Source organism: Loxodonta africana, chromosome 8, assembly GCF_030014295.1.
Source record: "Loxodonta africana isolate mLoxAfr1 chromosome 8, mLoxAfr1.hap2, whole genome shotgun sequence".
NCBI lineage: Eukaryota > Metazoa > Chordata > Mammalia > Proboscidea > Elephantidae > Loxodonta > Loxodonta africana.
The window spans coordinates 111,560,280-111,587,661 of NC_087349.1; the positions used below are offsets into that span (position 1 = coordinate 111,560,280).

The 27,382-nt window shown below is 43.2% G+C and overlaps 1 protein-coding gene across 3 annotated transcripts in view; it reads left to right on the plus strand.

Annotated features, from left to right (window-relative positions):
- COBL (cordon-bleu WH2 repeat protein) overlaps positions 1–27,382 on the plus strand; it is a 370,310-nt gene that overhangs the window by 67,698 nt on the left and 275,230 nt on the right. The window contains exon 1 of one of the 3 annotated variants that reach the window (XM_023544236.2): positions 13,573–14,675. The exons of the other annotated variants lie outside the window; for them this stretch is intronic. The gene's annotated coding sequence lies outside the window, so the exon portion shown is untranslated. Of the gene's footprint in view, positions 1–13,572; positions 14,676–27,382 lie in introns of those variants that run through there. 3 annotated transcript variants of the gene reach the window in all.

Below are 27,382 nucleotides of genomic sequence, written 5' to 3' on the forward strand. Positions count from 1 at the left end.
TCCTCTTTTATAAGGAGTCACTCAGATTGGATTAGGATTTGGTAAAAGACTCTTATGTCAAACAAGATCATGTTCACAGGTACCAGGGGTTAGAACTTCAACATATTATTTTGGAGGACACAATTCAATCCATAAAAACTACCTCCTATATGCTAGGAGCCCAGGTGGTGCAGTGGTTAAGAGCTGCAGCTGCTAACCAAAAGGTGAACAGTTTGAATCCACCAGCTGGTCCTTGAAAACCCCATGGAGCTGTTCTGTTTTGTCCTATAGGGTGGCTATGAGCCGGAATGAACTTAATGGCAATGGATTTGGTTGGTTTTACTATATGCCCGGTACTGAGATCTGAATATTTAGGGTTTAAATGACCCTCTTGCCTCCAGGCTAATTACATTCTTAAAGGAAAGTATAGTCTAGGGATATCTATGCCATGTGGTACTTTATCAAGTATTGAGAATTCAGTGTAATTTAGAGATGTAATTCCTTCCATCAAGGATTTTGATGTGTAGATATATCTAAATCTTCATAACTAGTATTAAAAATAAATTCTAAGTGACTCTAAACTATTTTAAGTCAAGTAGTGACTTGGTTTGCATCCTATGGTGTAGGTAATTTGAGAATGCTCACGCGTGAGCAGTGTGAGTTGGCACACCTTCATGTAGCCAGCAGTATCTTGATATAAGTGTGGGATTCCTCTGTCATCAGCAATTTCCTGTTTTTAGCACAGAGGTATTAACATTTGGCCTTTACTCCTGGACTCTTATGAGCTAATAAAATGTAGGATGCATTTTGTTTTTTGAGCTCCTAGAGTAAAGTACTGTGTACCAAGAAAACCAAAACCAAACCCATTCCAATTGAGTCAATTCCAACTCACAGGGACTCTATAAGACAGAGTAAAACTTCTCCATAGGGTTTCCAAGGTAGATTTGAACTGCCAACCTTTTGGTTAACATCTGAGCTCTTAACCACTGCGCCACCAGGGCTCCAAAGTGCTATGTAGCATACAGGAAAACAACGTACCTGACATGTCATTATACAAAGCTCTTGTGACGTCTTTTCCTCAGTCTATTTTAGATGTCCTAATTTCAGGTATTACCCAAGCCGTCTGCCACCCTGGTAACTTTTAGCAGTCACTGCTCAAGATATTATTAACAATTTAAATTTATATATTAAAATCTGTTATTAGAATGTGACTAACCCTGGATGGGGCACGATTAACACACTCAGCTGCTAATGGAAAGATTGGAGATTTGAGTCCACCCACAGGGGCCTCAGAAGAAAGGCTTGGCAATCTACTTTTGAAAACTCAGCCATTGGAAACCCTAAAAAATCAAAAAACCCACTGCCATTGAGTCAATTCCAACTCACAATGACCCTGTAGGACATAACAGAACTGCCGCATAGCATTTCCAAGGAGCGACTGGCAGATTCAAACTGCCAACCTTTTGGTTAACAGCCGAACTCTTAACCACTGCTCCACCAGGGGAAAACTCAGGGAGCACATCTCTACGCAGACACACGTGGGGTCTCTGTGAATTGAAATAGACTTGACAACAACTAGTTTTGTTTTGTTTTTTAATAATTAGGTATATTTAATAGTGAAACCACTTTATCACAAATAAGACCAGTACTTGGTCAGTTATTTTAAAGTCATTTAAACCAAGGAGTCATAAAATGTAACACATACATATCTTAATTATTTTTTAAGTTAAAACACGTGGAGATAATGTTTATTGGCCAATCCTTTGAGGTAGCGCTTAGGCCATCTCTTGGAGTATGGGCAAAACTGGTGTATCAATTTGCTGTGGTTCCCAGCGTAACGGGGCACCCTTGGGGCTGAGATCCAGCCTGTCTTCACTCACTAAGCCAGGCTTCGGCACGTGGAGCCTTGTTTGGGTCAGGATGGCTGCCTTGTTCCAATTCAGAAGTGTCTTTAGTGAACAGCTTCATTAATGCATGAACTGGAAATTTTAGTTTCAGTTCCTTTAAGATATAGGGAGAAAATAAAAATATTTGCACATAAATCTGAGTAACAAATCCTTTTAAATTTTTACAATTCCTCCCAGTCTGTGTTTTATAGTTTTCTTGCCTACGTCTAATTCAAGAATATGTTTTTAAACGAAGATGATTAAAAAAAAAAAACCTGTTGCCATAGAGTCTGTTCTGACTCACAGCGACCCTATAGGTCTGAGTAAAACTGTTCCATAGGGTTTCCAAGGAGTGGCTGGTAGATTTGAACTGCTGACCTTTTGGTTAGCAGCCATAGCTCTTAACCAGAGAAAGATGGTAACTATTATCAGCTGTATTCAAAGCATTTAACACTGTTTTCATGGAAACACCAACTATTTTTATTGCCAGACTTACATTTCATCAGTTTACAAAACTATATAATTGTAATAGTATGGACAACTGATATAAATAAGTGTGGAAGCAGAAACAGGTTTGCTTTGGTCATCATAAAAGCCAGCCGAAGGGAAGATTCTCTGGGCCTGTCGGAGTCACCCTGGCTGCCCAGGTGGGTGCACACTGTCCAGGTGCTTAGCACAGAGTGAGGAGCTTTGCTGCTTCGGACTAGCAGGTTCAGTGGAAATGGTGAAGGGACCAGCTACTGTAGGCTGTATTTGCTCAATTTATTTGTTGATCTTCAGGGGTGTCATTGAATAAGTTTTCATCACACGAACTCACTTGTAAGAGGCTGTGAGTATAAGCCTCAGACTCCTGGCAGCATCGTCTGGAATCATATTGTTCATGTTTTGATGAATGAAGGGCCAGTAGGGTGATGACAATGGAGAAAAAGGTAAATTTAAGTTTGTAGAGATGAGCAACAGAACAATCAAAGCAAGGCTTCGCACAGGAAGCAAAGGAAGTTATAAAGAAATGTGAGTGTGGCATGTTGAGAAATAGAAGTTATAAAATTTATTACTTTAAGGAAAACATAACTTAAGGGGAGTGATGTTGGAATCTATTCTTGTGTAATTCAGATGATCTACCGTTGAAAGAATCAACAAAGATTCATTTCAGGATTCCTTCCTCTGCCCACATTTAAAACGTGACTCATTGTATAAAAATGGGTTTATGTCCAGCTTTTCAGGCATATGTCCTGTGGGAAGGATGTGGAAAGAGAATTTATTTCTAGGAACATCTCATGCTTAAGGTTTGGCAGTCAATTTTGTTTGTTTGTTGTTGTCATCTCATTCCCTTGCCTATCAAAGATTCTATTTTCCGTGACACCCTTAAACCCCTTCTTTCTGGGACGTCACGTCCTAATGTTCCCTGTTGGAATGCAGAGACCCATGGTGGCTCGCTGGATAGAACCTCCCTCTCACTCACCTGCCTCCTTTCAGAAATATCCTCTGTCTGCATCTGAGACGCAGCAGTAAGTCCATTTGAGACAAGAGAACAAATTGGTTCAAAAGTTCCATCATTTAAATTTATTGGATAGGCATAAAAGCAGACTTTGATAAATAAATGCTTTACAAAGCTCACATTCGGAATGAGTCTTCATCAACTCAGTTTATCCCAGCATTTTAGAAATATCAGGCCATTGGGATTTGACCTGCTATAACACCTGGAAAAGGTGAGTTATTTTCAGTGACATAAAGGTTGTAAAATTTGTTTTAATACAGTTTTTATTTGTGATACTTCTGTAGCTTTTGAGGTGAATTGAATAATTTGCTCCTTAACATCCAGCCTAATCGGTGGGCAGCATTTTTGTGTCTGTGGCAATTATTCTATCCAAATCTTCTTTTATTTTTATTTTCAAAATATTTTTACAATTAAAAATATTTTTTCCAGTTCTTCTAGATTTAAACATATATTTGCATGGTTTACAAAGATGGGCTAGGTTAAGAAGTGTGAAAACTGATAGAAACAACAAGCGAAGATATTTTGTGTTATTAGAAAACAATCTCCAAAAAACCATTTGTTCTCCATTTTATAAATGGAGGACAGTTTATCAATGTGTGTGTTACATGCTTTCAAAATACACATTTTAGATCCCCACAGCCAGTCTATCTTGTGCCTTCTAGCTGAGTGTGAGGATAGATTAAAAAAAGCAGGCAGACAGCCATACAATTTTTTTGAGCTGGGATACAGCTTGATGGGCTATTCTGAAGTGCTTTCTTCTGTTTGCTTGAGTAGCTCTAAGCCCTGTGGATCAGGGCATTCTTCATCCACATGAATTCCAAGTAAGTGGAGTTTTCCTATTTAAAAAAACAAACAAACTCCTATTTCATATTATAAGCCAAGGACAGCACAGTATTGCTTTATATGTAAGTTTTGAGAAGTATAACCATTTCACAAAGTGTACAGTTCTTGTTGTTAGCTGCCATCAAGTCAGCCCCCCACGCGTGTTGATCAAGCACACAGCAGAATGAATGCTGTACCTTCCTGCGCCATCCCCATGATGGGTTGTGGATCAGACTGTTGGGTCCCATAGGGTCTTCGTAAGCTGATTTTTGGAAATCAATTGCCGGGCATTTCTTCTTAGTCCATCTTAGTCTAGAAGCTCACAGCATTGTAGGAATGTGCAAGTATATTAATTTTTCTTTACAATAAACTCCTGTGTTGACCTGCTTCACGGTAGTAAGTTTACAATTCTGTGTGCAAAGCATGCTTTTAAAAAACTTAAAGACCTTTTTTTGGTCTTATTTAATAGTAATTCAAGTGACCAGTCTGCCTCACAATGATTCCATCAGCATCAAATATGGTAAGAATCGACCAGAGTAATGCAGACTTCTAGAGATCCACCTCGAGTAGGTCAAGGAGAAAGACATATAGTGCCCTAGAAATGTCTTCATTTTCCAGGAGGTAGGGGAGCAAGTGCCTCATCCATGGGAAGGTTCACAGATGCTTTCATGAGCCACCTTGCCTCTACCTGTCCAGTTGTCCACCTTTGTGCACTTACCTCAAAAAAAAAAAAAAAACAGCTACAGTTTCTTTCAACCAGTTAACTAGTTCTGTCTCAAAGTCTAAAAATTTAAAAATTAATTCCTATTCCCTTTTAAGTCTGCAGCTCTCCCAGAGGAGGTATAGTCATATCCGTCACTTATACCTTCCTGGAAAGAACCTCTGAAAGTCCTGTACTGGAGGCAGGTTTTGATAGTTGAGAGTGAGCAGAGAACATGATCCCACTGGGTATGGGTGAGATGAAGAGACAACACCACTGAGAACGTGAAAGGGCCCAGCAAATGACGAATAAAAACATGAAAGTTCATAGTTTTTCTCCGAGTCACTCTAGCAGCAGCAGCCCCGTTATTTCCTGAACTGCGTTGATGACCTCTGATCTGTGGGGTACAAGGCCTGTGATTTAGCCTGGCAGACAGGAAGGGGAAGGAGGAGGAGCTCCTTCCTCAGGTGTTGAGGGGTGTCTGAGCTGTGTGCTTCTGTGAGAGGCAGATGTTCAGAGGTGTCAGCTGATCCTGAATGACTCTGATCCCTGAAGTTCTGGCGTGCTTACTGTTTGCAGAGATGCTGAGCCTGGGCTGGCAGAGATGAGTTAGTGGAGGCACACAGGGCCCTAAGACTCAGGGGCTCCTCTCTGGGTTTTAAATATACTGTACAGCTGAAGCAATTAAATGCTCGGATAACTTCCCCCACGTGAATTGAAGCTGATCTGAAATGAATTTCTGGCACACAACTTCAGTTTAATTATTGTACAGAAGCAAGAAGACACTGATGAAATATTATTGCATATTGACAGAGTGAGTTCAGAGGGTAAGAGAAGAACATCTGTTTCCTTCTTGTGCACATAACTGGCCACGCGTTTGGCTTGCCAGCTAAGTCTCAAGTCCATTTTAATGTAGTCCCTCAGTTCTAGAAATGTGCTTTTCTTTACCAGGTTATCTACAGTTTACCAATGTAGTATGACCCCCATTGCTTGAAAAAAGAACCTTCCTTATACTAGGAAACTACATCCTAGGGACTTCAGTTTAATAAGATCTGGCAAGTTCTATTTGTCTGAGTTACGGATTTATAGTGCCATTTCCACCCCAAACTCCTGGAAACATATGTCCTCCTCACAAAGGACCATTGTGGCCTGGGGAAGGTTTGTTCTGGCATCTAGCATCTTAGTAGTAAAGCCCCTCTACTGTTGGGGGCTCAGGCTGAATCAAAAACGTCAGCTGATCCTTTATCCCTGGCACAGATAGTACATCTTCTGAGGGGCAATATTAAAGTGGGCTCATTACTTCCCATACACCAGAGACTTCTGAGATCTAGCTGGAGCGACCTGTTCCCTGCTATTCTTTTGAGACCTCTCCCATTTTTGCAAAGCATCGTAGTTACTTGTAGCTTTTGGCTCTTGGCTTTCAGTTTGGTGTTTTTTCCTCTTTTTAACTCTGTGGTTGTGATTGCCCAGGTTTAATTCTGGTTCTTATCTGGGTGTCTGATCTTAAATCTCTCCTTGTGCTCTGGTCTTGAGTCAGGCTCCAGTCTTCATGTTCCCTTGGGAGCATACCTTCCTTGTGGCCAACAATATGGTCCTATCCTAAGGTCCCTTTTTTCAAGCTTTCCTGAGACATAGTTATGTATCTGCCTCAGATTTTTTACCCTCTGAAATGTTTCCATTTTTGTTATACTGAAAACCACCAACCCTTAACAAACTCTGACTACCTTATCCTATGATAGCTAGATCAAATGGAGAGCTTGTTATGTGCCAGGTGCTGTTTGAAGCGGAATCTCTTCAGTGTTATTAACTTGACTGATCCTCAGAACAACCCTGTGAGGTTGGTGCTCTAAAAACGAGGCAGAGAGAAGTCAGACAGCTTACCTGGGATCATGTTGTTGATGTTCGTGGGGCTGGAACAGGAGCCTTGGCAGTCAGGGTGCAAAGCCCAGGCTCTTCACAGCCTCACAGGACCACCTCATTTAATCTCACCCTCGTAGATGGCCTGTGAACCTTGAGCTCCATGGGGATAGGAGTCATGTCCTTTTATCTCCGTATTCCTAGAACCCAGCACTCTGCTTGGCACATACATAGGTGCCAGCTATCATATCTGTTTTGCTTCATTTGAAACTAGTGGATTCCCTTCATGCCATTGGGACTTATATTTGCATGAATGATGACTACCTAGTCTATACTTGGAGGGCTACTGGATGACATGTGTCCCAACATTTAGGATAAATCAATAGTGAGGACAGAGACATGGAGGGAGCCCTTTTTTCGTTAAAATGGCGAAAAATCCCTGTATGATGAATAAACTTACCTGTCTGCAAGAACTACCTCTTTGTATCTTTTCAAGGGTATTGAGAGGCATGTCCAGGGGAGGAAGTAATTTTTTTAGACTGTTCTACTAGGACCAGAGAGACTCATTAGCCAGATGATAACCATTTCAAGGTTCAAAACTGGTCTGGGGGCAAACAGTGCTTCCTCTTGGCACAGTTCTTATGGCGCAATGGTTAGGAGCTTGACTGCTAACCAAAGGGTCAGCAGTTTGAATCCACCAGCTGCTCCTTGGAAACCCTGTGGGACAATTCTACTCAGTCCTACAGGATTGCTACGAATCAGAATGAACTTGACGGCAACAGATTTGGTTTGGATTGCCTGTTCTTATGGCCTCAGAGGAGAGGTAATAGTAGTACTGGCTCTGATGCACTCAGCATAATATTTTACGTAAAGTTTCTTGGCTTGCCTGAATCTCCATGTCCAAATTAACGCAACTTAAAATACCTAGCAGGAAAGTTAAATGAAATGACCTCCACGGAAAGGCCTGGAGCAGTGTAAGTACACGGTCAGTGGGGGGTGAAGTTCACTTTGGCCTGAATTAGAGCCCAACCCTGCCACCCTCCATGGCAGTGGATATAGCCTGGTAATCCCAAAGCCGCCTCCTCTGCCTGCTGACTGTTTGAGAAGCACACATGAATTTCTTTTTCAATCCTTCCCCAATGTGTTCATTTCTTAAACCACCAAAAAACCAAACCCACTGCCGTCTTAGGTAATTCTAAAATAATTAAAAATGTAAATGAGTCACCTGAATGAAAAAAGCCCGGGTGTTCTTACCAGACTTGAGAAGTGTTCTACAAGTAAGGCCAGATGCTTACAGGTGATAGGAACCACTTTCAAGCCAAGGACTTCTTAGAGGGACAACCACAATCACAGATTTTCTTTTCCCTCATAAACACCTTTCACACTTCCTCAGCATTTAATGCATTCTGTCAGGGTGATGAGAAGTTATATGGCCATTATCCAATGCCACACCTGTGTGCCATGTTGGGTACAGGCATCAATCTCCTGCCACTGCTGGGGCTGGGAGCAGGGTCAGGGCCAGGGCTGGGCTGGATGCCACAGGTGAGGCCGGGAGGACAGTGGCGAGGTTCACTCCTGAAATTTTAGGGAGTGACTCATGACTGGAGGGGGAAGCAGAGGACTGGCCAGAAGCGCAGGTGAGAGAAGGAAATGTTGGTGGGGATGGCAGGAGTTGTTTGGCAAAATGTGCCCCATTTACAATGAGCAACAGTTACAGTGGGTGGCTGAGAAAACTGCAGTGCTGGGCAAGGCTGCCTTGCTGTTTATGGGCTCCAGTGCTGCCAGGGAGAAAGAGGGAAGAGTATGGCCCTGCTTTTTCAGCTTCCCCCTGCATAGACATGCTCAGGCATTTGCCTCTCTGCACCAAATCTACAGAGTGAAGTGCTATATTCTTAATACAGTCCTTTTATTTCAAGTAGGAAATTGAGATGCTTAACCTTCTTTTCTGCATGAAGACTAGATGGTTTAATTTTTAAAAATTGTTCATGGAGTGGTAAAAAGAAGTGTGAACTATTTTCTAAATGTTACCAGATATTTTTAATCCTTCCCACTTAAAAATCAATGATGCATGCTACCTGCTACAATTCATATATGTCTTACTTTTCATTTGCATAAATGTTGCCATATTGAAAATTAAGCCCTTGCGTAATGTAAAATTTATATTAAAATAATTTTCTTACCAAATTTTAAGTAACTCCGCACGCAGGAATTAACTCTTACCTAATTTTGTGTTCCATACAGTACTTTGCATAGTTAAGATAATAATAATATTTTGAAAATATCAACATTTGAATAGTGCTTTAGTGTTTACAAAGTGCTTTTTGCATATCTTACATTATTTAATCACATGCTTATTTTATTGGAGTCCCTGGGTATTGCCAATGGTTAACACACCTGACTGCTAACCAAAAGGTTGGAGCTTCAAGACCACCCAGAGGCCTCTTGGAAGAAGGGTCTGGCGATCTTACTTCTGAAAAATCAGCCATTGAAGACCCATAGAGCACAGTTCTACTGTGACACACATAGGGTCGCCATGAGTCAAAATTGACTCCATGGAAACTTATTTTTCTTTTATTGCAAATGCTTGTGTCTGTGTTATCACTTCTAACAGACTGTAAGCTTCAGGCCCCCATGTGTCTGTTATTTTGCCAGACTGTGGGGGCTTGCCCATTGCGGTGATGCTGGAAGCAAGCTTGGTAAGACTACGTCTCATATACTTTGGACACGTTATCAGGAGGAATCAGTCCTTGGAGAAGGACATCATGCTTGGGAAAGTAGAGGGTCAGCGAAAAAGAGGAAGACCCTCAATGAGATGGATTGATACTGTGGCTGCAACAATGGGCTCAAGCATAACAACGATTGTGAGGATGGCACAGGACTGGGCAGCATTTCGTTCTGTTGTACACAGGGTTGCTATGAGTTAGAACCAACTCGACGGCATATAACAACAACAACATAAGCCTCATGAGGTCTGAAGTCAAACATTATAGGATGCTTTAAGTCACAAACTCTGCAGGAAATACCCTGCGTATGGTCAGTTCTTAATACATGCTCATGGAATGTATAAAGTTGCATTTAGAATTACATATTCTATGGATGTAATTAAAGTAGCCCTGATGGTGTAGTGGTTAAGCTCTTGGCTGCTACTGAAAAGTTGGTGGTTCTATCCCGCCAGCCACTGTTAGGGAGAAAGATGTGGCAGTCTGCTCATGAAGATTATAGCCTTCGAAACCCTATGGAGACACTTCTACTCTGTCCTCTAGGGTCATAAGGAGTCAGAATTGGCTTAATGGCAACAGTTGGATGTAATTGGTTCATTTCACAGATATGCACTGAACACCTACTTTCAGTAAGCTCTCCTTAGTTCCTCTGGTAGTTTCAGAGTACAATAAGGGGAAAAAGCTTTCACTCCAGCAGAGGAGAGAGATCAGTACAAGAATAACTGCAGAGCTATTGAGAAAGTGCTTAAAAAAAGCCCCACAAAATTGGAATCATGATTTAGAGGTTGCAGAAATTACTTCTAATTTTGACAGGGTAGACAGAGGTGCCACCCTGAGTCTGTCAGTTTCTTGTACTCTGGTGGTTTGCATGTTACTGTGATACTGGAAGCTATGCCACTGGTATTTCAAATACCAGTGTGGTCACTCTGGTGGACAGGTTTCAGTGGAGTTTACAGACTAAGACAGACTAGGAATAAGGACCTGGAGGCCTACTTTTGAAAAAACTGACCAGTGAAAACCTTATGAATAGGAGTGGAACATTGATATATTCCCAGAAGATGAGCCCCTCAGGTTGGAAGGCACTCAAGATACAATTTTTCAATCTGTATGCTGAGCAAATAATCCAAGAAGCTGGACTATATGAAGAAGAATATGGCATCAAGATTGGTGGAAGACTCATTAACAACTTGCAGTATGCAAATGACACAACCTGAGGACTTGAAGCACTTACTGATGAAGATAAGACTACAGCCTTCAGTGTGGATTACACATCAACATAAAGAAAACAAAAATCCTCACAGCTGGACCAATAAGCAACATCATGATGAATGGAGAAAAGATTGAAGTTGTCAAGGATTTCATTTTACATGGATCCACAATCAATGCCCATGGTAGTAGCAGTTAAGAAATCAAACAATGTATTGCACTGGGCAAGCCTGCTGTAAAAAGAACTCTTTAGAGTGTTGTAAAGCAAGGATGCCACTTTGAGGACTAAGGTGTGCCTGACCCAAGCCATGATATTTTCAACTGCCTCACCTGCATGCAAAAGCTAGACAGTGAGTAAAGAAACCAGAGAAGAATTGATGCCTTTGAATTATGGTGTTGGCAAAGAATATTGAATATACCATGGACTGCCAGAAGAATGAACAAGTCCGTCTTGGAAGAAATTCCAAATGCCCCTTGGAAGTGAGAACAGCAAGACTTTGTTTCACATACTTTGGACATGTTATCAGAAGGGACCAGTCCCTGAGGAAAGGACATCATGCTTGGTAAGGTAAAGGGTCAGTGAAAAAGAGCAAGACCTCAATGAGATAGATTGACACAGTGGCTGCAATGATGGGCTGAAATACAACAACAATTGTGAGGATGTTGCAGGACTGGGCAGTGTTTTGTTCTGTTGTACATAGGGTTGTCATGAGTTGGAACTGACTTGATGGCACCTAACAACAAGAACAGGTGGAGGAGAGGAAGATGAATAAACAGGAAAAAGAATCAAGTGGAGGTGAGAGGGCATTCTGATTCTGACCCAGTGTTTGCTTTTACGGCATGGGTTTTAATACACAGCCATACCATTTGGCCTCCCATAGAAGGGCAGCCTTCATGCTGGGCTGCGAATCATGTGAAAGCTCAAGTTACTCTTTTTTTTTTTTTTTTAGTTTACTCAGCACGTGGATTAGAAATGTCTTCAAACTCTTCATAAATTAAAAAAATTGAATTCCATTTGGGTCTGCTATACAATTATATAATTGATGTTATTAAAGACAATGTCAAGAGCAATGGCAGCATTTCTCTCACTTGGTTAATTCCATTCTCTTGAGTGGTGCATGATATTTGAAGGAAGCACGGGTTTAATTCATCTTGATGGTTTGTTAACCCACCCTACATTCTCCCTGCCTTGAATTTGAAAACCTGAGCCTCAGAACTGTAAGCGTGAGAGCAACATGAAACAAGGATCATACCTAGTAAGGAGCAATCCAGAAGTTGCTTCTTGGCTTGGCAGTGGTCTCATCAGGTGGAACTGGGAAGAATAAAAAAAGTGAGGGGCCTAGGAATGGGGAGCAGTGGGGTGTAGAATTCTACAAGTTAGTGAATTGGTGGTTGGAGAAGTGAGGAGGATATTCCCTTTACTAGTGGGGAGGGTCAGCCCTTTGTTGCTGTTCAGTGATAAAATGATTCCCAAAGAGCTTTATTAGCATTTTCTTTGGGAAATGAGGGGGAAAAAAAAACACACACACACACAGAAAATTCTGCATTTTGCTATTGGACAAAACTCGTTAATCACATTCACGGAAATAAATGCAGGTATTGTTAGGCTTCTCCAGTAGCATTCCTAGGCTTCTCCAGTGGTGTTGCCCAATCATGGGCCCTGAGTTAGAGGTCAGGAGACAGCCCTCCCAGGAAGGAAGCTTGGGAGGAGGATCTGGTAATTCTTTTCTCCTCTCTCTCTGGCCTCTTATTAATGGCTAGGTGTAGATAGAATCAATTTAGTAGCTCTCTCATTTAGTATGTTTTATTGTATTCTATGCAATCTGCTTCTGAAAGTTTATAGCCAAGAAAACCCTACGGAGCTAAAATAATTAGGAAGTATATGGAAACCCTGGTGGTGTAGTGGTTGAGAGCTATGGCTGCTAAACAGAAGGTTGGCATTTTGAATCCCCCAGGCGCTCCTTGGAAACCCTGTGGGGCAGTTCTATTCTGTCCTATAGGGTCACTATGAGTCGCAATTGATTCGACAGCAGTGGGGTTAGTTTTTGATAGGGTCACTATGAGTCAGAATCAACTCGACGGCAACGGGTTTGGTTTTCTTGGTTTGAGTGCTGAGTATTTATTACCTTTGTTTTTAATATAATTTATTTAATCATAAATTGATATTTAATTTTTAATAGATTATTTTTTAGAGCAGTTTTAGGTTTACAGAAAGACTGAGCAGAAAGTACTGAGAAATCCCATTCCTCCCCTCCCTTGGATGCATTTTCTCCTATTATAACCTCATGCAGTGGTGTGGTACATTTGTTACAGCTGATAAACCAGTATTGATACGTTAGTATTAACTAAAGTCCGTAGTTTACATTAGGGTTCACTCCTCCTGTTGTGTAGTCCTGTGCACTGAAAAAATTCATGTCATTGTGCACCATTACAGTATCATGAAGCATAGTTTCACTGCCCTAAAAATCCCCTGTGCTTCATCCTCTCCCCTCAAATACAATATCATTTTAAATAATGAGTGTGTTACTAACATTCCTGAAAACTTAACATTTGGCTCTCATAAGCCAGTGGAAGCCAACATTAGTGCACCCCTGCATAAGGGTACACCCAGGGTGGAGGGCCACGGGCCTGGAACAGTTGTGGCTTCCTCTACATGGGAATCTGAACAGAAGGCTTGGTGGAAGAAGGATTTCCTGAGCCGGACCGTTAGGGATAAGGCCAAGTTCCAGGAGAACAAGAGGTGAGAATTTTCTGCAGAGGAAATGGCAGCTGTTGGGTTGGTGGTGGCAACGGTACCATGACTTCAGTGCACAGGAGTGTGATGGGTGAGAGGGGGCTGGTGGGAAGTGACCACTGGATACATCCTAAACCCACGCCTTGAGTAAAATAGAAAAAAAAAAAAAAAAAGGACTGCAATAAAATGATTTTTATTTCCTTTGCTTTAATTTGAGAAAAGAAGCAGCATTTTCATTTTGTAAAAAAGAATGGTATGAGTGTTACCACACCTGGGAGGTCACCACACCTATCCTTTGGGTCTGAATGATGCTTTGAGTGACAAAGGGGCTGGGCGCTTAGTTAACGAGGCCCCCTGGCTGGCCCTGCCTGGCTGTTTACTTCTAGCATTTGCTCATACCCCACTCTCATGAAAATTAGAAGAAAATAGAAAGTTCGGAGGCCTTTAAAGAAGCAGTTGGTGTGGGTTTCAGCTGGTCTGCACCGTGAGTGCCCGGGGGCTTATCTGCCCTGGGATGCTGCTTTGAAAAGCTGAAAAGGAGCTTTTACAAGAAAAATTAGAAATTGGCTCCTCTGTTGTTAGAATGGTTTTTCTTCAAGTGGCATTGACTTAGGCCATCTTACTGAAAAGAGGCTAGAGCCAGGGGTATCACCCTCATGGGCCCTGGCTTGTGGAGGGGATGATAAGAAGGACCAAAGAGTGGAGGTGTTTTTCTTTAGTACAGCCACCCCTGCTCCAAAGGAGAGCGCTGTTACTTTGCCCTCATTTACGCATGTGTGAGAGATATTCACCTAACACCCATATTTTAAAGATATGTAAAGATGACCAAATTTAGCATATTAAAGGAAACCAGTATCACTGAGGGCCTTGTGGTGGCTGTGGCAGACCCTTCACGCCTGTGGGCACAAGTGTGTGGACTCCACCCTCTCTGAGAAGTTGACCTCTGACCTAAGCAGAGGAAGTAGCCCCAGAGTCCTCTCTCAGACATGATCAACTGTCAGTTTGGTGGCTCGCCTGGGCGTGCTGGTCAGAATGGATATGGGTGGAATTTCCTTTTCCTTCCTCATTTCCCTTTGGTACTTGAGGGGAATATCACAGAGGGCCGTGGACCTGGCAGCCCTCAGGTGTCAACAAAGCCACCTGTGACATCAGCCACCACTGTTTGGACTGGGTCTGTGGGTCCCAGCAGCTGTCAGAAAGATGAATGCCAGAGCCTCAAGAACTTCAGTCCTGTAGTGCCTTCTTGGAAAAGTCCATGACATAAAAACACCACGTAAATATTACTCTATTTCTTTTATTCTAATACATCTTTTGTTTTCTTACTAACATGTTAATGTTTCTGAAATAGAGGTGGCTCTTGGAATCCCTCCATTGAAAGTTTTTTTCTTTTTTCTTTTGTTTTTAATGAGGGCAGATCAGGTAGTAAAAGGCAGCTTGGCCTGTAACCTTTTTCCGTTGAGTCAATTCTGACTCATAGCAACCCTACAGGACAGAGTTAAAAAAAAAAAAAAAAACATTGCCTTCGAGTCAATATAGGGCAGTTCTACTCTGTCAGGGTTTCCATAGGACAGAGTAGAACTGCCCTATAGGGTTTCCAAGGAGCTGCTTGTAGATTCGAACTGCTGACCTTTTGGCAGCTTAGAATGGAGAAACTAGGGTAATGATGCTGTACTTTTTTAGAAATACCACATGGTAAGATTTTAAAAGCTCCTGACAGAACTGTACATTCATGCGGCATAATTTGTTACTGCAGGTTCTTCTATAACATTAAAAAAAAGAAAATTTTTTTGTTGAAAAAAATTGATCTCATTACAGTTATGTGTATTGAGATCAACAAAGCCTAAATATAATTAAGCTGATACATTTTAGCAGAATTAGTTTTTTTGAACATTATTGCTATTTGCATTTTGAACGATTTTTGTGATGTCTCGGTATAATTTCTGGTTGAACATAGGAAGCACAAATCTGTCTTTCAATACGTTGTTATGAGGACATAGAGAAGTGGACTGCTTTATTTGCTTAAATTCTTGGTTGTTATTAGTAGGCTAGAGTTAAGCTTAAAAAATTTTTAAGTTTTAACTTTGAAAATATCATACAATGCTACTAAAAATAGTTACACATTATTTTGCTAAGAGCTACATGAAAGCATAGGGGACTACTTGGAACCAGATGGTGGATTCCTGGGTGGAGTGCAGGGAACACCGTCTAGCCCGCCATATTGAATAACTTCCATACACAAGCCCCTGAGGTTGGCATTTTGCTTCATTATTTCTGTTTTGATTTCAAAGAAGTAAATGGCAAGAGTAGGCTATCAGAAAGCACAAGGAAGGGGATATTCCTGGGACTGGCTGGGGCCACAGTGTGCAGACCCAGGGCAGAGTTGAGTAGGCACCTGGTGCGGATGAGCCCCAGCACGTGGGCAGATGAGGGGTTTCCTGTGCACGCCGGGCCAGCCCAAGCTCCAATTGTAAGAGGCCAGACTCCCGGCACCCTGAGTCTAAAAATGACCATGGTGCTGGGGAGAGAATGTTTTGGGGGCTCTGACTGGCCAGAGTGGGGTCTGAGGGTTACAAGATGGAGATGTGTCCGAGGTGTAGTTTAGAAAGCTAATTGCAGCTGCATTCACTGTGAACAAATCTGTGTGTGTGTTCTGTGTACCAGATGCCTTCAATACATTATTTTATATAATATACACCTCCCTTGAAAATAGGCATTTGTATTCTCCTTTTACAGATGAAGAATCTGAGCTGCAGAAACAGTTATAAGTAACTAACCCAAGATTTCAACTTACATTGCTCCCACCTCAGCACCCATACTTTTTCCATGGTTACTACTCTGAATTTGGAGCCCCTGGGTGGTAGCAATGGTTAACATGCTCCACTGCTAACCGAATGGTTGAAAGTTCAAGTCCCTTCAGAGATGCCTCCCAATAAAAGCCCGGCGATCTACTTTGAAAAAAGTCAGTCATTGAAAACCCTATGGAGCACAGTTCTATTGTGACACACATGGGCTTGCTGTGAGTCAGAGTCAATTCCAAACCAACTGATTTTTCACTCTGAATTTAAGTTAAATAAAGAACGTTGAATTTGGACTGGCATTATGAACAGTAAAAAAAAAACAAACCAAACCCACTGCCGTCGAGCCAATTCTGACTCATAGCGACCCTACAGGACAGAGTAGAACTGCCACATGGGGTTTCCAAGGAGTGCCTGGCAGATTCGAACTGCTGACCTTTTGGTTAGCAGCCATAGCACTTAACCACTACACACTACCAGGGTTTCCGTATGAACAATAAGCAGTAAAAACTACAAGGTGCCAGTCATGAGTTGTGGGTAACAAAATCCTAAGCTCTTGAGAAACCTTGTTCACTAGGAGGGTGAATACAGCCCCACCCAGACTACTTGGCTGCTCACACCTCGTTGGCACCTGCTGCTTTCTCGACCTTCTTTCACCTGGAGCCCACTGCCTCACCTTATCAGTCTCGTGACTGCAGTCACTGCTTGCAGATCTCTCTCTTGTGAAGCCTTCCTGGGGCTCCCCTGGAAGAACCGATTATTTTTTTCCTTTTCATGGCCCATACGATTTTTTGTTTCTCTGTCTAGCACCTGTTGTCCTACTTGTTTTTTCATGTCTAAGTCCCCTAGTATGTTTTAAGTCACTTTCAGACAGAAACCAGGATTATTTTTGATCTTCCCACCACACATACTGTGTTGGACATCTAGTAAGCCACCTCGACTCTGACCCTTTATTTCCTCATCTGTGAAGTGGGGATAGTAATTCATGCCTAATCATGTAAAATACATCAAATATTGGTACATTTTAGGTCTCAGTAACATTAGTTTTCATCTCCCTTTGGAGGCAGACTGAGTGAGAATATGGTTCATGTCCACCTAAGAGGGGAGAATTGATTTGAAAACGTAACTCCCTTTTGGGGAGTGTAACAAAACAAAACAAAACCAGTTGCTTTCAATTCCATTGCAAATCATAGTGACCCTATAGGATAGAGTAGAACTTCCCCATAGGGTTTCCAGGGAGTGGTTGGTGGATTCAAAATGCCAACCTTTTGGTTAGTAGCCATAGCTCTTACCCACTGTGCTACCAGGGGAATGTAGTTCCTATTTAAAAGAACCCTGGTAGTTCGGTGCTTAAGTTCTTGGCTGCTAACTGAAAGGTCAGCGGTTTGAACCCACCAGATGCTCCACGGGAGAAAGATGTGGCAATTGGCTTCCATGAAGACTACAGCCTTGGAAATCTTGTGGGGAAGTTCTGCTCTGTCTTACATGATGCCTATGAGTCAGAATGGCCTCGATGACAGCAGCTTTGAGTTTTTTGTTTGTTCCTTTATAGGAGCGCTGGTGGTGCAATGGTTAAGTGCTTGACTGCTAACCTAAAGGTTAATGGCACCACAGGGGAAAAGATCGGGCTATCTGCTCTTATAAAAATTGTTGTTTTTGTGTGCCATCGAGTTGGTTCCAACTCATAGCGACCCTATAGAACAGAGTAGAGCCGTGCCATAGGGTTTCTGAGGCTGTGAATCTTTATGATAACAAATTATGGATAACACTGCAAAGAATAGGAATTCCAGAACACTTAATTGTGGTCATACAGAACTTATACATAGACCAACAGGCACTTTGAACAGAATAGGGGGATACTGGGTGGTTTAAAATAGGAAAAGGTATGCATCACGGTTGTATCCTTTTATATACTTATTCAATCTGTATGCTGAGCAAATAACCCAAGAAGCTGGACTGTATGAAGAAGAATGGTGGCACCAGGACTGAAAGAAGACTCATGAACAACCTGTGATATGCAGATGACACAACCTTGCTTGCTGAAAGCGAGAGGGATTTGAAGCACTTACTGATGAAGATCAAAGACTACAGCCTTTAGTATGGTTTACACCTCAACAGGAAGAAAAGAAAAATCCTCGCAACTGGACCAATGAGGAACATCATGATAAGCAGAGAAAATATTGAAGTCTTCAAGGATTTCATTTTACTTGAATCCACCATCAACACCCATGGAAGCAGCAGTCAAGAAATCAAACGATGTATTACATTGGGTAGATCTGCTGCAAAAGACCTCTTCAAAGTGTTAAAGTGCAGAGATGTCACTTTGAGGACTAAGTGTGCCTGACCCAAGCCATGGTATTTTCAGTAGCCTCATATGCATGCCTAAGCTGGACAATGGATAAGGAAGACTGAAGAAGAATAGGTGCCTTTGAATTATGGTGTTGGTGAAGAATATTGACTATACCATGGACTTCCAGAAGAAGGAATGAAACTGTCTTGGAAGAAGTAAAGCCAGAATGCTCCTTAGAAGCAAGGATGGGAAGGCTTCATCTCTTATAATTTGGACATGTAATCAAGAGGGACCAGTCCTGGGAGAAGAACATCATGCTTGGTAAAGTAGAGGGTCAGTGAAAAAGAGGAAGACCTTTAATGAGATGTGTCATGGACTGAATTGTCTGATCCCAAAATATCTGTCAGCTTGGGTAGTCCATGATTCCCAGTATGGTGTAATTTTCCACCATTTTGTCATCTGATATGATTTTCCTGTGTGTCGTTAATGAGGCAGGATTAGAGGCAGCGATGTTAATGTGGCAGGACTCAATCTATAAGATTAGGTTGTGTCTTAAGCCAATCTCTTTTGAGATATAAAAGAGAGAAGCCAGCAGAAAGACAGAGGGACCTCATATAGTGGAGAGAGAAGCTCTGGGAGCATAGCTTGTCCTATGGATCTGGCATCCCTGTGCTGAGAAGCAGTTCAACCAGGGAAGATTGATGACTAGGACCTTCCCCCAGAGCCCACGGAGAGAGAAAGCCTTCTCCTGGGGCTGGCATCCTGAATTTGGACTTCTAGCCTCCTAGACTGTGAGAGAATAAATTTCTCTTTGTTACAGCCATTCATTTATGGTACTTCTGTTACAGCAGCACTAGATAACTAAGACAAGATGGATTGACATATCCAGATGGCTGTAACAACTGGTTCGAACATAGCAATGATTGAGAGGATAGTGCAGGATGGTCAGCGTTTTGTTCTCTTGTACATAGGGTCGCTGTCAGTTGGAACTGACTCTACAGTACCTAACAACAAAATCTTTACAGGAGCATATTGCCAGATCTTTCCTCCCATGGAGCGGCTGGTGGGTTCAGACTGCCTACTTTTTGGTTAGCACTCTAGCATTTAACCATTGCGCCACCAGGGCTCCTCTGTAAAGGTTACAGCCTAGTAAACACTATAGGCAGTTCTCCTCTGTCACATGGGGTCTCTGTGAGTTGAAATCAACTCAGTGGCACATAACAAGAGCAGCAACAGTCCCAGTGTAAGGGATTCATTAGCGGTTCAGTGATAGAATTCCCACTCTCCGTGGGGGAGACCCGGATTTGGTTCCTGGTCAGTCACCTCATGCATAGCCACCACCTTTCTGTCAGTGGAAGCCTGAGTGTTGCTATGATATTGAACAGTTTTCTGAGGATCTTCCAGACTGTGATGGACTGCAAAGAAAGGCCTAGTGATCTACTTCCAAATATCAGCTAGTGAAAACCCCATGGATCACAAGGTTCGATCCCCAACTGATCATGGGGATGGTGCCAAACCAGGCAGTGTTTTGTATGTTGTGCATGGAATCACTATGAGTTGGGGGCCTGCTGGGGGCTAACAACAACCACCATAACAACAGTTCCTATTAAAGGAAATTTAAGAGTGTCTGCTCAGACTTTCTTGTGATGCTAAGGAAGCAAATGGCTCTTTTGTTCAGCCAAACTGAAGTGTTTTGGAGTGAGAAGAACTTGAAGTTGGGGTGGGGGGCATCTGAGGCCTGAAGAGTGGCATTGTGGTGGATTGGGCTGGAAGAGACCTGAGATAGGAAGGGCTGCTCTTTTGTATTCCCTGAGGCAGCTAAGACATGGCCACATCTGTGTTCCCACCTAATTTTGTGGTGTACTTTTGTGGCCTTTCTCTTAAGACAGACTATTAATCTGTGGGTGCCTCTAAGCCTGAATCTGCCCCTAAGTATAGGGTATCCAAGGAAAAATCCTAGGTGGTCGTGGGCAGATAGAAGGTTTTTTAAAGATCATAGATAATCAGGGGTTCCTTTTTCAGTGTTTGGCTTTGGGTTGAGGTGATAAAATCACCTGGAAATCACAAGGAGTTCCTCGGTGGTGCAAACAGTTAAAGTGCTTGGCTGCTAACTGAAAAGTTGGAGGTTTGAGTCCGCCTAGAGGCGCCTCAGAAGAAAGGACTGTTGATCTACTTCTCAAAAATCAGCCACTGAACACTCTGTGGAGCACACAGTACTCTGACACACATGGGGTTACCATGAGTTGGAGTCGACTCAATGGCAATTGGTCTGGTTGGAAATCATAAGCTTGCAATAAAGATTCTGTACCCCAAAACAGCTTTTATGTTTAATTGTTTGAGGTGAGTGGGGCTAAAAGCAGGGCCTCAATAGGAGTTCCTTGAGGAAGAAAAAGAACTTAAGGAGCTGGGCTGGCTTAGTAACAACATGGAGGAGCTTACTTCAGATCCTTGCCTTTTCACAAGTTCTAGAATAACAGACCCAATACCTGAATTTCTCCATCAAATCGGGAACAACATGGTTATCACAAGAATGAACCTGTCCGCAGAATCTGGGGTATCACAATATGAACCTATTGCCATCCAGCCAATTCTGACTCATAGTGACCCCGTAGGACAGAGTAGAATTGCCCGTAGGGTTTCTAAGGCTGTAAACCTTCACAGAAGCAGACTGCCACATCTTTCCCCTGTGGAACAGCTGGTAGGTTTGGTTAGCAGCTGAACGCTTAACCACTGCGCCACCAGGGCTCCTTCACAATATGAAACTTACAGGATTTAACTTGTAGACCTGTAGTGTTATGACAAAAAAGATGGTGTGCTTCTTTTTGGGTTGTAGACAGATTGGACCTAATTGCCTTAGTACAGTGATAGAGACTGGAAGAAAATGTGATGCTTAGGATAAAAATCTTTGTAATTAGGAACTTTCTGAAGTCGGTAAATTGTCCTTTAGGACTAGTAGAGATAAGGGTGGAGGGAGGCAGTGCTTTGAGGGTGGATCAGCCCTTGGAAATAGAATCCAGTCCCTCCCTCACTTCCTTGTTTCCTCCCTCCCTCCCTTCCTCACCCCTTCCTTCCTTTTTTTTTTTACGAAAAGAAATGAGGCCCAGGAAGGCCTGTTGCCTCTTACAAGGCCCCAAGTCCAGTGTTTCATCAACTGTTAAGTCCAGGTGAATCTGAGATGCGTGCCCTTGGTTTAATCCAGCTTGGTGTTTTCTGGAGTTAAATTGGCTAGTTTTCTTTGTTTTTAACTCTTCGTTATCTGTGCTGATTGTGAAGTAGACCCAGAGCCTGATGGCCCTGTGTGGCTTTGCTGGGCAGTTTGAGCTCTGGGGTGGAGGGCTGAGGTCTGAAGAAGGACTGAGAAGGAGAGGGAGGCAGCACCTGGGGCTGCTCCACCAGAGCCCACACAGCTCAGGTTTCTCTAGTCCAGGGATCCACTGGGAGGCCCAGTCCCTATTTTGAGAAGCAGTTCACGATGAGGTTATCAAGTGTCATATTTTCAGCAGAGAATTAAAGGCACCTGAGGCTTAACACTTAGCCTGAAAAATGCTCATATTGAAACACACTGGCTCAGGCCTCTTTTTCTGCATGTGTTTTTGTGTCTTTCAACCTCTGTGGAAGTAAGGTACTGGCTGCTGTTTTTTGCTAAGGGTGTCTTTAATTAAAGTCATCTTAAATAAAGTGTCATTTCCATGTATTTTTGGCAGTGGAAGCTCTGTTTATTAGCAGAGACAGAAATAAGATCATTAAGTGATCCCGTTCGAGGTGGTAAATGTATGGTTTGGAGTCCCTAGGTGGTGCAAACGGTTGAAGCACTCAGCTGCCAATCAAAAGGTTGGAGGTCCAAGTGTACCCGGAAGTGCCTTGGAAGAAAGCCATGGTTATCTACTTCTGAAAAATCAGCCATCGAAAACCCTATGGAGCACAGTTCTACTCTGATACACACAGGTTGCCATGAGTCAGGGCCAACTCTACGGCAACTGGTTTTTACTGAAAATAATGTTTAGCAAATATACACCAGTTGTAGTGATAACTTCTAGATTCTGCTGAAGTACTGCCTAGTCACAGTACAGGCACAGAAATCGGATGTATTTTGTAAGACATCAGGTGTGGGGACCATCACCTATGTTGTCTTTCTCTGAACCATGATTTTATGTGAGCTCTTGGCCCCAAGTGAAGGGTTTTGAGTTCGTTTTCCTGAGAATTTTCAGAGCTCTGCTCTGCTCCAATCAGTTATGGGCTCGTACTGAAAGCTGGGTAGTCAGGTTTCACTGCTTCTCAGTTATTTACAAAAGTACACAGAAATAGAACGGGCTTATCAGTAAGCACTGTGATGTGTTTCAGAGTGTATGGCTTTCTATACAACTTCTTGTTCCCCGGTTTTTATCTTAGGATCCCAACTCGAGTTTGTTCTTTTTTTTCACACTTTGGTGGGGAGAACTTAATACAGTCCTCTCCCTTTTTTCCCACCAAAGGGGAAAAAGAAAACATTGTTGAGCTCGTTGAAAGCAAATCCCTCTCTTAATACTTTCTCGTCTTCCTAAGTCTGACATCTCTGTTCTGCCCAAGGCAGGAGATTACGATTTATTAATTTTTCTTGCAATCTGTACATTCTGTTAGTGAAGCAAGGTGAAATCTCTAGGTTTTGCCACAGGTCTTTTGATCTGAAATCAATACTAATTTGACCAGCATGTCTTCTGGGATGCTAATGTAAAACCAAGAATTATTGGATGTATTGTGTACTTCCAAAATGGGATGACAGTATTAAGAATATCATTTTCAATAAGTTTTTATAAAGTTTTAATCTGGTATACTTAAGAACTTAATTGCTGTTTATATTTATTTTCTCTTATACCACCATTTCTACAGGGATGCATTTGTAATTTACTCCTGGTCATTTCCATCTCAGGACTAGTACCAATGGTACCAATTGCTGTCAAGTTGACTCTAAATGATGGCATGTCAGAGTAGAACTATACTCCATAGGGTTTTCAATGGCTCATTTTTCGGAAGTGGATTGCCAGACCTTTCTTCCAAGGTACCTCTGGGTGGACTCAAACCTCCAGCCTTTCAGTTAGCAGCCAAGCACATTAACCATTTGGACCACCCAGACACTCCTTTCATTTCCATGTTGTTGTTAAGTGCCATCAAGTCGATTCCAACCCATAGAGACCCTGTGTTCAACAGAACAAAACACTGCCCAGTACTGTACCATCCTCACAATCGTTATGCTCAAGCCCATTGTTGCAGCCACTGTGTCAATCCATCTTGTTGAGGATCTTCCTCTTTTTTTTGGTTATCCTCTACTTTACCAAGCATGATGTCCTTCTCCAGGGACTGGTTCCTCCTGATAACATGTCCAAAGTATGTGAGACATAGCCTCTCCATCTTTGCTTCTATTATGTAATGCCTTAATCAGTGAACTCACACACAGCTCCCCTGGTTGTTCCACGGGATATGGCTACTGATGGCCTAACAGTTCAGAAAGAAATTTAATAAACATTTAGGAAACAGTCATAAAAGATATCTAGTGAGTATTGTTATATGGAAAAAAAAAATACCCCATTGCTGCCCAAATCTCCATTTAGGAATGTGATGGGATGGATCTGTCTTCCCCTGGCATCATCTCTCAGGCCCTGAGCTTTGGCTCCATTTCTATTCTTTCCAGAGCTCACAGCTGGAGGGACACTGAGGAATTCTAAGTTCTGCCCGCCCCTCATATTTGAGGTCCTCTAGGAAAGGGGAAAAGGAATGAACTCAGTCTTGTATGATGTCTCTTCACTTTTTTTGTTTGTTTTACTGCTCTCTTACTCTTTTTTCCTGACCATTTCCATTTTCACCAAGTAAATGACAATAAGAATGAAAATGATGACATGCAGCCAGGGGTGGATTATCCAATAAGCAAGGTAAGCACAGGCTTACTTGTGCTTACTTATTAATGTGATGAAACCCATGTGAAATTGTTCACTATGTTTTAGTAAGTAAGGACAAGTAAGCCCGTGCTTACCTTGCTTACTGGGTCATCAGCTTCTGTCAAGGACTGTAAATTTGAAAAGAGGCTTTGATTCTGTAGAAGGTGCTGTGAGATTGGGAGAAATATGCCAGCCATACACAGAAACAGAGTCTTCGGTGTGGTGAAAAAATGTGAAATTGTTCACACTACACGTTAGTACATATGCACAAGTAAGCCCGTATGTAGGCTTACCTCACTTATTGGATAATCCGCCCCTCTTAATGAGGCCCATTTATTGAATGAGTTGATCTTGGTGGATTATAGTCATGTCTCTGCTGATTCCCTTTTCCTGGAAGATGTGTTGGGCAGATCCTATAGCCTGTATCATCTACTACTAGAATATGGCCTCATTTTTCAGATTTTCAAAAGTTTACCAAAAAGACAAACAAAAAATAACCCCCCGAAAGAACAAACAAACCCATTGCTGTCGAGTTGATTCCAACTCATAGTGACCCTCTAGGATAGAACAGAACTGCCCCATAGGGTTTCTAAGGGGCAGCTAGTAGATTCAAATTACTGACCTTTTGGTTAGCAGCCAAGCACTTAACCACTGCACCACCAGGGCTCCTTCAAAAGTTTAGCCTGATCTAAATCAAAACTGTGATTCTGTATCCACCTGAAGCTTATCCATATCCACCTGAAGCTTTTCACCTTCTCACCCCTCCCACCCTGCTCAGGCCTAACAGTGGCTCAGGGGCCTGGGCTGGAGAAGCCTGCACCATCTACTCTTTTAGGGTCCTTCTCCCTCTTAGGGTCCTGCAGCTGGTGTATCCATGGCCCTGGGGCTGGGGAAGGAGGCAGTAAAGGCCAAGGGCAAATGTTTTTCTCCTTCTGGTGCTCTTTTTAGTTCTCTCACTGTGGTCAACACACAGTGTTGCAGCTGGCACCCAAGTGCAGGTTGGCTTGTGAGTGTGCAAGGTCCACCCTGAGGTCATCCCCTGTTACTCCTGCCTGTGTGTACCTGCAGCCCCTTCTAGTTCAGGCCCTGCAGACAGCCATAGCCCTCACGCTCAGGTTCTTTCAAAGCCTCTTGGGGTTCCTGCACCCTGCAGCCTCCTTCTGCCTCGGGAGTGTGGCATCTACCTGCTACAGAGTGGACCTCATGCTGCCCAACTGCTGACACGGGCAGCTCAGGCCAGCACCCCTCTCTCCTCCTTCAAGATTCTGTAGGCAGGAACAGACATTGATTTCTGTTCCTGTCTGTCCCTAACCCCAGGGACCTGAGTGGTGATCCCCAAAGCTCATGACCTTGAGGTCTCACTGTGCTCCAAGCAGCTCCAGGCCTGCAGTTGTACTTCTCTTTGAATGTTGGGGCTGGGAATCCAGACCCTACTTAGTCTGCCAGTGCTCACCTCACCCAGCCCCATGCGTGGTTCTCCTGGGGCCCTTGCCTGGTTTTGGAGGACTACGAAGAACTAGCCTAGAGGAAGAGACACTATGGTGTCCTTTCTAGACTGACATGCTGGGCCAGGGTGACTCTTGATTTTCTTTTTGGTCTCTAGTCTTTAATATGCTAGAGAGGGAATGGGTGACAGTTGTTGGGAGACTGGGGGCTTCTTGTGCTAGCACCTGCAGTGGTGTTTTGAGCCTCTGGAGTGTGGGCATGCTTGTCTCCACATTGAGGCTTCGGTCCCACACTGTATCACTCTATCACTTATATGCCAACACTGCGTCAAGAAGCTTTGCTAGAATGCAGTCACTAAATTTCTGTACCATCGTATGGAAAGGTGCCACTGTTATCCCCATTATGCAGATGAAGAAATGGAGGCTGCAGGAAGTTGGATAAATTGTGTAAGGTCACTCCTCTAGATCATAGAGGTGCTGAGATTTGAACCCTGGCAGCAAGTCCCAAAGATCTTACAAGCAGGCAGAAAGTTTTCACTTAACTTAGGGTCATTGGGAACCACCCCCCACCCCCACCACCCAGGATGTTTGCATCAGGGAGAAGGGCTTGTTGGCAAAGGTGGGACTCAAGAGGGGCTGAGGCAGGTGATGGCAGAGAGTCCTTAGGAGTCTCTGTCTAGTCTAGGAGAGAGATGGCAACAGGTGAACAAAGATGGTGGCAAAGGAGTGGGAAGGAAAGGGTAGGCGTGTACTGTGCCTAGGCAGAGTGGGCATCCACCTGGCACAGGTACTGGGTTCAGGGGTTGTGGAAGGAGGAGTCTGAGATGACTGTGAGGAGGCAACGTTGGCAAATAGTGAAGCCCAGTGTCCCAAGCCGAGAGGCAGGAGGGGCAGTGTTGCATAGAAGAGCCCTTCCCCAGGCATATGATATCAGCAGATTGTGCAGGTGTCAGTGGTCATGGGAACAAGGGCGTGATCAGGTGTGGCCTCTGTGCAGTGGGAACAAGAAGGAGGCAGGCATCTTACTGGAAAGCAGCTGGTGGGCTCATACTCCATCCTTCCTCGGGGCTGTGCCAGACTGCCTGTGCCTCCCACCAGGAGAGAGAAGTCAGCCAGAGCTCAGGGGCTATCATCAGGGACATGGTTAACTCAGGGGACACTGCAGCCCCACACAGAGAAGGTTGTGAGGTGGCAGTTCCTGGCTGCCAGACCCCTCATCCCAAACCTGCTGTGCCCTTGTTGGGATCCTGAGCCCTTGGCTTGGACCAGAGCCGTAGGCGTGTCAGCTCATAGGTGTCTTTCTGTGCGTGTTTATCTGTTTGGCAGCGTTGTTTGTAGTCCTGGGATAGTGGCATTTGGTAGAAACTGAATATGGCCTGCAAGCTTGAGAAAACACACTGTTGGATAGCGACTGGCTTCAAGAAAACAATAAGCTTCTGGTCACATAGTGGTTTTTTTTTTTTGACAGGGGTGAGGAGGTTGGGGAGAAAAATCAAAACTCCTTCAGGGAAAAAGTGCTAAATCATGCCTGAGAGATGGTA